Source organism: Sciurus vulgaris (assembly GCF_902686455.1).
Source record: "Sciurus vulgaris genome assembly, chromosome: 12".
NCBI lineage: Eukaryota > Metazoa > Chordata > Mammalia > Rodentia > Sciuridae > Sciurus > Sciurus vulgaris.
The window spans coordinates 15,487,599-15,500,856 of NC_136473.1; the positions used below are offsets into that span (position 1 = coordinate 15,487,599).

The 13,258-nt window shown below is 37.5% G+C and overlaps 1 long non-coding RNA gene across 1 annotated transcript; it reads left to right on the forward strand.

Annotated features, from left to right (window-relative positions):
• Positions 1-23: 23 nt before the first annotated feature.
• Positions 24-9,158, forward strand: LOC306641103. The gene is made up of 3 exons (XR_013758027.1): positions 24-214; positions 2,569-2,615; positions 8,722-9,158. It is a non-coding gene; the product is annotated as an uncharacterized lncRNA (long non-coding RNA).
• The last annotated feature ends 4,100 nt before the right edge of the window (positions 9,159-13,258 follow it).

Here is a 13,258-nt window from a genome sequence, read left to right on the forward strand (position 1 = left end):
AAATATTGCAGAAAAAAGGATTCCTTCAAAAAATGGCTCCCGCTGAGAACTAGAATTTTCACCTGGGAGAAGCTGAGTACCTGGCCACCAGGAGAGCAGGACACTAGGATTGCAGATGGACACTGAGGCTCACCAGCCTCTGATGCAGCCAAGCAGGAAACTCTTGGCCTGTTTGAGGAAGGGGAACGTGCGACAGAGGAATTGGTGTCTACCTGTAAGTAAACGAGGCTCAGGTTCAGACCACAGAGTCTACCATATGCAAAATTCTCTATCAACATGTGCAAGATTCATTGGCTGTGGCTTAGAAGTGACTGGTCCATCCAAGTCCTGAAGGGTCCAAGCCTAGAGTATTCAGACCAGACCTCGGTACAAAATATTTCTCAGTTACTCATCGTTTGCCCACTGCCCACACCTGTACATAGATTGGCACGACCAGAAACATGAAAATAGTCACATGCACGATTGCTTATATTTTCTGCCCGACATGGAATTCCTACCCCTTACTTCTTATTATAAACCAGTGCTGTCTATTTCAGGATCCAGATCATACCTTGAATCTTGTCAATAGGGAATTGGGTGCACAGTAATACTGCTTGCACCTGAAGCAGATGCTTGACAGTCTTCTCTGGTCTTGCCAGTTTCCTCAAAACTACATATTCGGATAATTCAGTAGCAATGTAGAACCTAAACTATAGTGGGAACTGCTTCCAGGTAGGAGCAACCTTTTTAAAATCAGTTATGCAGTTTGCATCAACAAAGCGTATGGCAGATATAGCTGAATTCGCATCCATATATAATGATTACATTAGCAAGGATACTAAGATCAGACCTATTTAAGAAATCAGGAAATCGAGTCTCAAATCACTTGAGTGGTTTAACTAGAGGTATTTGGTAGACATTAAGCTGGAAATCACATTCTGGGTTCCAGGACATGTTTATTAGGTAGAATCAGAGTCATAGGACAATTAAGACAACGAAAGAGTTCTTTCCTCTACAACTAGGGGATAGAGGAGAAGGGATTTTATTTTATGTAACTGCCATCTGCATGGCCCCATGTTCAAGGGTTGGACAAAGTAAGATAAATGACAGAGGATCCTTGTCTTCACCAACCAGGAGCTATGTAACAGTCCAGTGAGGAAGAGAAAATGTAGGAATAAAGCCAAAGGGTAGTAAGAAACACTCTAGGGAGGCTCATGAAAGACTGGGGGAACACAGAGGGGAGAGTTAGTCCCCTGGAGGTGAGGGAGGTGTAGAGAATGAGGGAGCAGGTATGGCGGATCCAGTGGCTCCCTGGCAGTGGAGTAGAACGGCTCTTGTCTTTGCAAACACACCAGAAGTTCCCTGGGCTAAATAGTGACTCAGGACATGTGGGAATGAACTCAGACAAGAAACACCCTTGCTCTCAGGCACATGGGGCCTGTCAACCAGGGCTGGCTACATAATTAGCAGACCCAATGCAAAGAACAAAAAACAAACAAACAAAAACCTAACAAAACAAAACGAATACCAAAATCACAACTTTTTTTTTTGGCTTAAAAATTAGGAAAGAGATGTTGAAAGTACTAAATATAAAGCTTTTTCTTTTCTTTGTGGACTGGCTCTCTCTTGAATGGTCTCAGTGCTTTAAATGTTTTTAAATTTAATATCATTCTAGGTAAAGAAAACAAATTTCAACAACGAACATGGATTTTATCATTTATCTTTATATGGTGCAATTCCAGTTTTCAATAAAAATTGAAGTATTTAAATATTTAAATACTGAATGCTTAAAATTATTTTTTTGCATGCAAAATGACCAAAATCATGTGATGTATTGTTCATGGCTTATATAGGCTTATGTAATTTATTCTTACCAGAACATTGGAAGTGCTGCCCAAAACTAATTTTTTTTCCCCTTTGGCAGTGCTGGGGATTGAACCCAGGGCCTTGAGCATGCTAAGCGTGTGCTCTATCTCTGCACCACAGCCTTGGCTCTGAAGCAACTGTTTTTATTTCATTTCATGATACATGCACATTCTCCCAACACCGCATGATTATCTTGTGTTCTCCTTGCATCTCTGAGACCCTCCCTCTGCTGGGTCATGGGGTCTCACAAGCACCGTAAGTGAATTGGGCAAGAAGGGGGGCAGGAGACAAAGCCTGTGTGCATTTTCTCTGCTCATTCATACTGTCCATCACTTCATTGGATGTCACTTACAAAACAGCAGATCAAAGATAAATTTGTTAAGAATTTCAGGACAGCCACAGCAGAGCGCTAAATCAAGGGCAGGTCCTTCTGAGCATGAAGTCTGGTGTGACTAGCTTGCAAGCCCATGAAGCTGACCTTCCTGTCAACACAACTCCATCTTTGACAACAAAGTAAGGGCAAAAGATCAAACAGGAATTCTCTGCTCTGTGACACTCGGGCTGAGAGATCAACCATTCCTCATCTTGCAAAAGTGCAGACCGGGAATTCCAAACTGATGATTCAAAGGGAGGATAAATCATTGCCCAGTGTGTATGAGGGTGACCTGAAGTGGGCTTGCTGGGCGCGCACACCCTGAACTGATGATTCTGTCTGTCCTTCAGGTTCTCCTCAGTGGAAGGCTTGACCTTTCCTCCCCGTGAGCAATAGGGTAAGGAGACAACGAGGGCCTTTGATGGCCTCCTTCTTTTCTGGAATTCAGAGGACAAGATGAGAGTAATGAGTGGGTGATAACAAGAGGGACCTAGCAATACACGACATTGCTTTGCTTTGTGCATGCATGCGCAGGTTAGGTTGGTTTTTCTGTTGGACTAGACTTCTAACCACTCACTTTGTCCCAGGCAACCTTTCATTTAGTCTCCTCCCGGTCAATCTTCCTTTTAATTTCATGCATCAAGATCATATATACATTTCACATGAGTATTACAACACTTAGGGGTTCAAATATAATTTGAGTTATTTTTTGAAAATTTCCCATTTTAATAGTCGTTCTATTTTAACAAAATTTTTCTAGAACAGTGGTGATTCTGGTTTTATTTTTCACTGGCTTCATCTTCCAAGTTTTAAGAGGCAAAATGTATATTATTATTATTAATAACACAGTGGATAATATTTATTAAATGTTTGTTATAAGTATTGTGTATCAACTCATTTTGATGTTCACAATAACTCTGGAAGGTCAGTCCTATTGTTAAACCTATTTTAAGGGCCTTGGTTCTTTAGACAGAGTTTGGATCCTGCGTTCACCAGCTAGGAGGTTGTGGACCACTCAACTGTTCTGTGCCTCAGTTTCTTCCTCGATGAAACAGTGGTTTGCTCATAGAGCTGACTGGGCATTCAAGGAGGTGACACAGGTATAGGTTTAGAACAATGATGGCCACATAGTAGCATTCAATAGACATGAGCTATTATTACTGTTTTACTCCCTCCCATGTAGGGCTTTCTGTTCAGTTGCTGTGTGTCCTGGAGATGGCTATTTGATCTCTCTGAGCCTCCTTTTGCTCATTACCAAAGCTGTGCCAACTTGAGATTTGTGTGGAGAGTCAATGAGGTAGCCTAGCCCATGAAAAGGACTGAGCAAAAGTGTTGGACACAGTCCATTTTTGTCTGTGATTTTGAGTGTTTCATTAAGGAATTTCTGCCTTATCCTGACAACTTTATTGATTCTCGATGAAACATTTTGTTTATTCCTCTTTCATCTGTAAAATACCAGTAGCATTCTGCTCGACACTCCTTTCTCCTTTCTGACTGACCTTTGCCCCATTTCTTGTTTCTCTGTTGCTGATTCTTCTCTCCTTGCAGTAAACTATACTTGTGTTTTTATAGCATCTTTTTCTGGTATCTCTCACAACTCTGATTCTCTGTGCCACTGTTTCTACTTGGGCCCAGCCAGTCACCCATGTTTGCAATCAAGAGGGGCTTCTGGGCTTTGAGAGTATAGCTACCACTTCAAGAAATCACTAGAATCACTAGGGAGCATGCTATGGAAGCTGCACCTGAAGAAAAATACCAAAATACTAAAGTGCAGCTATTATCATACTGTTTCAACTTTTTGGCTTTAACAGATTTTCTGCTCACATTTGGATATAAAAATACAATGGAAGCTACTAGCATCTGTATGCTGCCTCCTTCTTTCATTTTATTGGTTATTTCCTTTCTTTTTTCCTCCAAGTAAAGTTTTTTCCACGTTTTCAATAAGTGAAGAAATATAAACCTCATTAGGGAGTTTCCTTGACATATCTTTGTGTACTAAACAGATGTTTATTTCTGTCCCTGAATACTACCGCTAATCAATAACCCATATTCAATAAATTTAAAATTGTAACCCTTTGCAGTCTGCTTTAGGCAATCTGCCCCTTTAAACTCAGTTTTCCTTAGAGTAAAAGGGCATAAGAACACTTTGTAACTGAATCTGACTGAAGTGAATTGAATCTGGTTGAAAAAGTGAATTGAATTCAAGTGGACTACTTGAAAGCTACTTTGAATGAAACTCTTGCTGTGTTTTACAACTTGAAATAGAGCTCTCCCACCACAGCCAGCTGATTCTGCGCTAATAATTTCAAGCTCTGGCCTTTGTTCTACACCTCTTCAGCCTCCACCCTGACTCATCCCTTCACCATCTCAAGACCTCATGTGCTCAGGCTGCACCAGAAAGGGCTTGTTGAGTCATCTAATTAAATGGCAGAAATCACTTTTTCCACACCCTCAAATTTATATTACTAAGAGCACATAAATATCCAATTCATTACAAATGAACTTTTGGACTTTACAAGAAGCCTCCTGAGAGATACTTGCAACCTTTACTGAGAACCTCCATTCAAGACAGACTTAGAAGTGTAAACAAATATTATGGGAAAGAAGGGTCCTGTCCTAGAAATCAGGGGTTTTGGTTTAGGTACCAGGTCGATCAATAACACTATTATGTGACCTCATATGGATGACCTTGTTTTCCTGTCTGTGAACTGGGAATTGCCTCTATATATTTTTTTCCGAGACAGTGGGAATCCAAGAAGATAGAGTATGTGGGGGAAATTCTGAATTCGCAAATCACAATCCTATGATCAGTGCTGTTCTGATCACCTGCTGTTATAAATAGATACAAAGCAAATGGAAGACATGGAGGAATTAGTCCTGTTTTCCTGCCATCTGAAATATTGAACTATCAGAAACATCAGATGTCTAGGACTAAGGGCTTTACAAAGACTTTTGGCCTGTGCTTCTCTGTCCTCCCTCTCCCCCTCCTCTGTCTGGCACTACCTGAGAGATTAGCTGTGGGAGTCTAGTTCAACAGTTTTCACCAAGAAAACAAACCACAAATGAATCCTAAAGTTATCTTCAACAAAATCTAACTCGCTGGGTGGTTATTTATTTATTTTTAAACAAAATGCAAATTCTATTTAGTTGTTAGTTTGTTCTTTCCAGAAGGGACACTTAATCTAATTGGCCAGTTTAGAGTTAAGAGTTATTCCCCAGAGAGCGGAACAGACTGCTCTTTATCTATAGACCATAAAAATCACAGCAGAACACCTGCTGTGAGGCCTCTCATGGACTGAAGGACACTCATCTTTAAGTAATAATAATAATAATATCATTTAACTGTTGTGTGCTGCTTTATAATTTTATGGGTTTTATATATATTATTTCATTTTATTCCAATAACCACCTAAAACCAAATGGTTTGGTTAAGGAAAATGCAGGTACATTAACAATGCAAGCGCTTAGTTAGGTAATAACCTATTTTACAGTTGACAAATCAGATGCTGAATATTTAAATGACTTTCCTAAAATCAAAGAACAATTATATGGTGGATTTTATAACTTCAAATTAAGTGCCTCTTCCATCACCCAGCTAGTCTGACCCCTTGTACTTTGGGCCATTATCCTGATGGATGATTCTCACCCGAATTCCCAAATTCAATGGTCACACTATGCTATTTTCTGCTCATCTTCTTCAATGACCCACTGCAATAAGCCCGCTCTGTTTTCCAGCATGTTCCAGGACCCATCTCCAAACACACTGAACTGTTTACATAAAATCCTAGTGACCCTGATGATCGCCGATCTGTCTCATCTCTAAATTTTATTTCCTAACTTCTTTATTATTTTGAGTTTCCATCCACTCTATCTCATCTAGCTCCGGATATTGAGCAGGAGAAGAGAACATGGACAAGAACATGTGCTCGGTGCTACAAGTGAAGTTTGATGCAATGAGAGCACACAGGAAGAGAAGGTGGGGCTAGGGCTGCAGGGGTCATTTGGGACGTTGAGAAACAGACGGTAGAAGATGGAATAGACAGTCCACATGACACAGCATTAACAGAAGGTAGAAGCAGATGTCCGAGTCCCGAGGAGCAGAGATTTCACTCAGAAAAATAGTAATGGGCAGCAGTGGTATTTGTGGTGTTAGGACAATTCTAAGGGAACTCTTGATAGACTTAGGACTAAATTTGTAGGTAAAACCTTATTCTCAGTATGAAAACAAGTCATTCACTACGTATTTATTTCTTTACTGATCCACTTGTTTTATACCAAGTAATTCTGTGATGAAACACTTCTCTGATTCCAAATGTATCTGCAGCTATTCCTGTGTAAACATGACTTTTTATTGCATGTGTGCCTATACTTCTACATTAAAAAAAAATTTTTTTAGTTGTAGATGGACACAAAACCCTTATTTTATTTATTTATGTGGTGCTGAGGATTGAACCCAGTGCCTCACGCATGTGAGGCAAGCGCTCTACCACTGAGTGGCAATACTCATAATTTCATCTTCCATTTGACTATAAAATATATGCTCCTAGGCCCCTCCACAAAACTATCACCAGTAATGTTCTCCTGAGTTAATGCTAAGCCATTGACAACTGCTCTCTGGCTGCCTCTGTCCAGTGGGCTGTGCATTCTCTGAGTAGCTGTGTGGTTTAGATTAGATCTCCCCAGTTTGTTGATGAGAATGTCAGGTAGAACAGAATCAAAGGCTTACAGAAGTCTAGAGAGATTACATCTATTGCATCCCTTTTATCTACAAGGCCTGTCACTCCATCATAGAAGGAAATTAAATTGGTCTGGCATGATTTGTTCCTCTAAAAGCCATGTTGGTTGCTACCCAGGCTGTGACACTCTTCTAGGTGATTGCAAATTGATCATTTTGATGATTTATCTTAGTAACTTCTCTGGCACTGTGTTTTAGGCTGACCAATATTTCTTTTCCTTCTTTTAAAAATGGACATTGTATTGACCTTTTCTTCTGCTGTAAGGATTTTCCCTGATGTGCATGATTGTGATTATTTTTTTTTTTAGTTTAACTAATTGAAGTCTGATAATAGATTCCCAATCATTTCCTATCATATGATTTCAGCTTGTCTTTTTAATAATTTTCAAAATTTGACTTATTTCAGCCTACTTTTCTCCATTCCCTCTATCCTTTTATTTTGCCACGTATTCAACACTTATTGAAAGCCTAGGTGCGATGAAAACAATAAATAGGTAAGCAATGAATTAATAAATCTCTTGAGAGACTAATAGTTAAGTGCAGGAAACATGCAAATAAAGAGACAATTATGAGAGGGTGCTGAAGCATCGGGGTGAGTCAGATGCACACCTTGAACAAGTATTTACATCAATCCCAGGTACTCAGGAAGGCTTCCCAGACAAGGTGGTGTCTAAACTGAGTACTCATGGTGGAGGATGAGTTAGCAGGTGTCAAATAGGAAAAGTGATGGGGAGGGAAAGAGTAGGAGAGAGGAGAAAGCATTCAAGGCAGTGGGAAAAGAATTTATGGGTGTAGAGTCCTGAGAGTGAGAGGGAAGTGGATTAGGGGACACCACTGCATACTAGTGGGAGTTGAGCAGAGATTTTCTGTGGGACCCAGGGCAGTCATTGTAATACACAGAGCTGGAGAGATGGCAGAGGCAGACCAGGAAGATCTTGTATGTCAAAACAATAAAATTTTGCCTCTTCTTGGGTGCCAAGGGAGTGTTCAAACCTCATTGAATTAATTTTTTTTTTATTGAGTCCCTATCATTTCAATGACCGTAAGTATAATAGGAAGATAAAAACAATTTAGGTCTTAATCACATTGGAAAAGTCCCTTGCACACTACTCAAGGAGTGAGAATTCACAAACACCAAACAATTAAATGGCAGTCTGAGTAGTTTAGGTAAGGGTCAAGTAAGTTTCTCAGAGAAGAGTTACTGGCAGTTCAGAGACAGCAATTTTTGAAGCTGGGTTTATATATTTTATTTAAATTAAGGATAAAGAAAGAAGCATCTCTGGTTGCAGTTCATTGGGAAGATTCCAAACAACATATGCTTAGATTATAAATGGTCCTTATATTCCCACATCGGTCAATACTGGTCACACAGTTTCCCAATGCTGTAAGTTCCTACCATCATTGAAATGATTGTTAAATACGTAAGCAAGTGGGGAAAAGGTTATTTCCTTTTTCTGGTAATGACAGATTAAATAACCAAACTAATCATTGAACTGAGAAAAATTAGACTAACTAGAAAAATATTTTTAAAAGGCTGCTTGAATATTCTGGAGAGATGAAAAATTAGAGATAAATTACTTGGCCAAGATCTAAGGGGAGGATGGAATTTTCAGGTCACGACTCTAATATTTGGACTGATTTTCCCTCTTCCTCCCAAATGTGGAGAGATCGTGTTGCACTTTTGACAACCTCAGAGGGCTACGAAACAGGTACTCAGGAGCAGCACTCGCTCACGCCCTGGTCACCTAGGACCACTTATATCCTACAGGGACCCTGAGGGCTGCATACCAGGCGTGTGGATGAACCAGGAGCAGACCTTCTCTACAACCAGAGCAGCTGAGCTTGGCACCTTTTCAATCCATAATGTCAGCCCAAGAATTTCCTGGAGTATTAGTGCCTCCGGGCACCTTGGAGGCAAATATTCTGATCATTTCTGGAGGAAGATAACCCCAACTTTGGTCTTAAGTTACTTCTAGAATAATCTGAACAGGAGGGGGTAAGACAAGAAGGAAAGCCTGCAGAAAAGTCAGATTACTGAAGCAGAAGCGTAGGCATTCCAGTTACTGAAGTGTTCAAACTGACATCGAAGGAGCTGTGCTTCCTATGTTCAAAGAGATAGATGTGAATCGAAAACTTCTTTAAGAGAACTGAACAGCATAATAAGAACCCAAATAAAAATCGCAGTATTGAAATAAAACACCTGAAAATGCATATGGATCATTGAAATAACAAATTGGCTTTACATTCAATAGTGGGTAAAAAAGATACAACTGAGAAAAAAGAATTATGATTCAATAAGCCCTAGGAACTATAAACAGGATAACTGAACAGAAAACCATACTTAGTTATACCACAAAACCTTTTAGCCAACAGCCAGAGGAGGATAAAAAAGACATAAAAATAACAATGAGAATGAAAACTGAGTTCTCAGGAGAAAAAAAAAAAAAAAGAAGACAGTAGAAAGGTATTGTTAAAGTATTGGAAGAAATATAACCTCCCTAATTTCCCTATGTAGTGAAAATGCCCTTTAGGAATAAGGCACATTTCAGGCAAAAATTGAAATAATTTAATATCAGTTTAACATTACTAATGGAAATACTAAATATTATTTTTTAAATGGAGAATGATTCTAGAGTTAGGGTCAGTAATAAAGGGACAAAGGAAGCAAATGTGATTAAAATAATAAGGTCAGCATCAAAATATAGATAGAAATAAAATATTTGACAGCAATATCATGTAAGTAGGGGGTGTAAATTATAAAATGTCTTAAGGTCATTACATTGTCCAGAAAGAACTTTCAAAAGGCCAATTAGGCCTGGGTAAGTCAATCATGAAGAGTAGAATCTCTAACCACCAGAAGATGTGAAAAACAGAATATAACTAGGTAAACTTGAAAGCATACCAAGAGAATTGTCAAGTATAAAATACAGAGAGTAAGGTCTGAAAAAAATGAATAGAGGGGTGCTGGGGAGATAGCTCAGTTGGTAGAGTGTTTGCCTTGTAAGCACAAGGCCCTGGTTTGATACCCAGCACCCAAAAAAAGAAAAAAAAAAAAAAATGAATAGAGGGCCAACAATCAGTGGGAAAAGTCAAAAGAGACACATATACATGGAATTAGAGTCTCCTAGGTAGGAGAAGGAAGAGAAGGGGAAGAAAAACACTTGAAAAATAATGGTTAACTTTTTTTTTCTAATTCAATAAAAAATTATAAACCCAGAACTCCAAGAGTGTAAGAACCCTAATTTTAAGAAACTTGAGGAAAACAAGTCACATCATATTTAGTTTGCTCAAAAGCAGTGATAAAAATAAAATCTTTCTAGGTGCCCATCAATGGATGAATGAGGTATATATCCACAATGAAGTTTTATTCAGCCATAAGGAAGAACAAAATGATGTCATTTGCAGGAAAATGGATGGAAATTGAGGGCATTATGTTAAATGAAACAAGTGAAACTCAGAAGGTCAAAGGTTGTGTGTTTTCTCTCATATGTGAAAGCTGGGAAGGAGATCTCATGGAAACAGAAAGATCAGTAGAGGAAGGAGGTGGGGGAAGGAAAGGAGAAGCACTGGGGAATAGAAATGACCAAGTTACATTGTTATATTGTATGCACGTATGAGTATGTAACAGTGATTTCCACTATTATGTATTATTATAATGCACCACTTAAAAAAATAAGAAAAGAACTGGGGAGGGAGAGGATCTCTTTCTCTGCCACAGGAGGAAATAGAAGAAACCATACTTCTACACACCAGGACGTGAGCCCTCCCCAGAACCAAAATAGCCAGCACTCTGGTCCCGGAATCTCTAGAAGAGGGAGAAATAAATATCTGCTGTTTAAAAAAAATAATAATAAAATAAAATAAAATCTTAAAAGCAACAGCAGGAAAAAATGTACATTAATTATTTGCAGAGGAATAAGCATAAGAATGATGGCAAATTTCTTGTTAGAAACAACCCGGGTAAGAAGATTGTAAAGCATCATCTTCAATTAATGAAAGAAAATAAATTTCATCAACTTGCAATTCTATGCCCAGAAAAAAAAAAAAAATTTAAAAACAAAGACAGAATGAAGTTTTTGTTTGTTTGTTTGTTTTTTCCTACACATAGGACATCTGTAAGACTTCAGTACTGTCACATCTGTGCTATAGTGAAGGCTAAAAGTTACCCTTCTGACAAAGGAAAAGTGATACCTGCTGAAAATCTAGGTCTGTATGCCCCTCCCAGATACATACACACCAGGGAAGAGCACCCCAACTGTCAGCTCTGGGATAAATATAAATAGGGTGTTATTTTTAATCATCTCTAAGAGATCATTGAGTGTTTGAAGAAAATGTCATGTGTTGTAGGATTTGTAACATATGTAGAAGTAAATAACAACAAAAAAAGCCAGAAATGAAAGGACACTAGTAATATTCCTGTATTTTAAATATTCCTTGAATTTAGACTGTGGTAAGATAAAGAGTTATTCTATAAACTGTAGGGCAATCACTAAAATAAAACATTGAAGAACTTTGCTAATAAGTCAACAAAGGCAAAGAGATGGAATAATATAGAAGTATTTGATTACTCAAAAGGGCGGCAAAAAGAAAAAAATAACAAAGAATAAATGGCACAAAGAGAAAATAAGTAGAACAGCAGACTCAATCTTACCATAACAATAACCACATGAAATGTGATATAAATACTACAATTAATAGGCAGAGATTGCCAAACCGGATTAAAAACAACTCACAAATACATTGTGTTTGCAAGAAGTTGATTTTAAATGTAACAGGCTAAAGTAAAACAATGAAAAAAAAGATTTTTAATGCTAACATTCTAACGATGATCAAAAAATATGGAATGACTATATTTATATCAGGAAAAGCAATTCCCAGAGGAAAGAATAAAGATTTAAAATCTTCACAAAGACAAAGGGGTCAGTTATCAAGAAGATATAATGTTTTAAATATTTTTGCACCTATTGATAGATCTTCGAGTTCTGTAAAGTAAAAACAGACGTATAAAGAGAAATAGATAATTTCTTATGGTCAGGGTTTTATCATTGATAGACTAAGTAGACAGAAAATCAGTGAAATTATAGAGGACTTTTACAATGCTACCAACCAATCTATATTTACAGAAATAATTTGAATCCAACTAGTAGGATTTGCAGAAAACTACCAAAGAGCAAAAAACATATATTCTTTTCCAGGGACCATGAGGCATTTATCAGAGAGACCATGCTCTGGGAATTAAACAGATTTTAAAAAGTGTAAAAGGATTATAGTTACTCAAATGTGTTATTTAACTGCAATGAAATTAAATTAGGAATCAACAGAAAGATCTTTACAAAATTCTCTATTGTTTGGAAACCAAAGAACACATTTGCTATTAAACTTTGGATCAAATAAGAAATCAAAAAGGATGACATTTTGAATTAAATTAAATTGAAAACACATTTATAAAAATTTGTGGGATGCTACCAAAATAGAACTTTGAAGAGGGCCTGGGCTGTAGCCTGGTAAATCCAGGTTCGATTCCCAGCATTGAAACAAAAACAGAAACAAACTTAGAGGAATGTATGTAGCATTGAACAACAAATTAGGAAAGAGGAAATAAGAAGGGAGAGATGTCAAATCAATGACTACAGTTTAGAAATTAAGAAAATAGTAAAGGGAATGAAAATTAAAGTAAGCTCAAGATACAAAATAAATTAATACACCAAAAAAGAAAAACTATAGAGAAAAAGCAATAAAACCAAAACTCATCCTTTGAGAAGATTAATAATATTTATACAAACTTCTTTCCATACTGATTAGGTAATACAGACAGATACCAACATCAGGAATGAGAAAAAGGACATCTCTGTAGGTTGTACACATATTAAAAAATAAGGGAACCCTACATACTATATCTTAAAATATTAAATTTAACAATTAGACAAAGGGACAAATTTTTGCAAGACAAACTGCTGAAGTTCACCAAAGGAGAAATAAATAATACCCACACACCTTTATCTACTAACAAAACTGAGTTTGTAGTTTAAAAAACTTTATCTTTAAAATCCTATAGACAGCATCAGGCTTAATGGTAAGTTGATTGCTTTTTCTCGAAGATAAAGAACAAGGCAAAACTTTCCACTCTTACCATGTTGATTCATAGGGTACAAGTTCTAGACAATGCAGTAAGGCAAGAAAAGGCAAAATAATTCAGATTAGAAGGGAAGAATAAAAGTTGTGTTTATTTGCAAACAACATTGTCATTTGTGTGGAAATGTTTATCTATGAGAACTTATTAGGGATAATTGGTAAGTTTAGCAAGG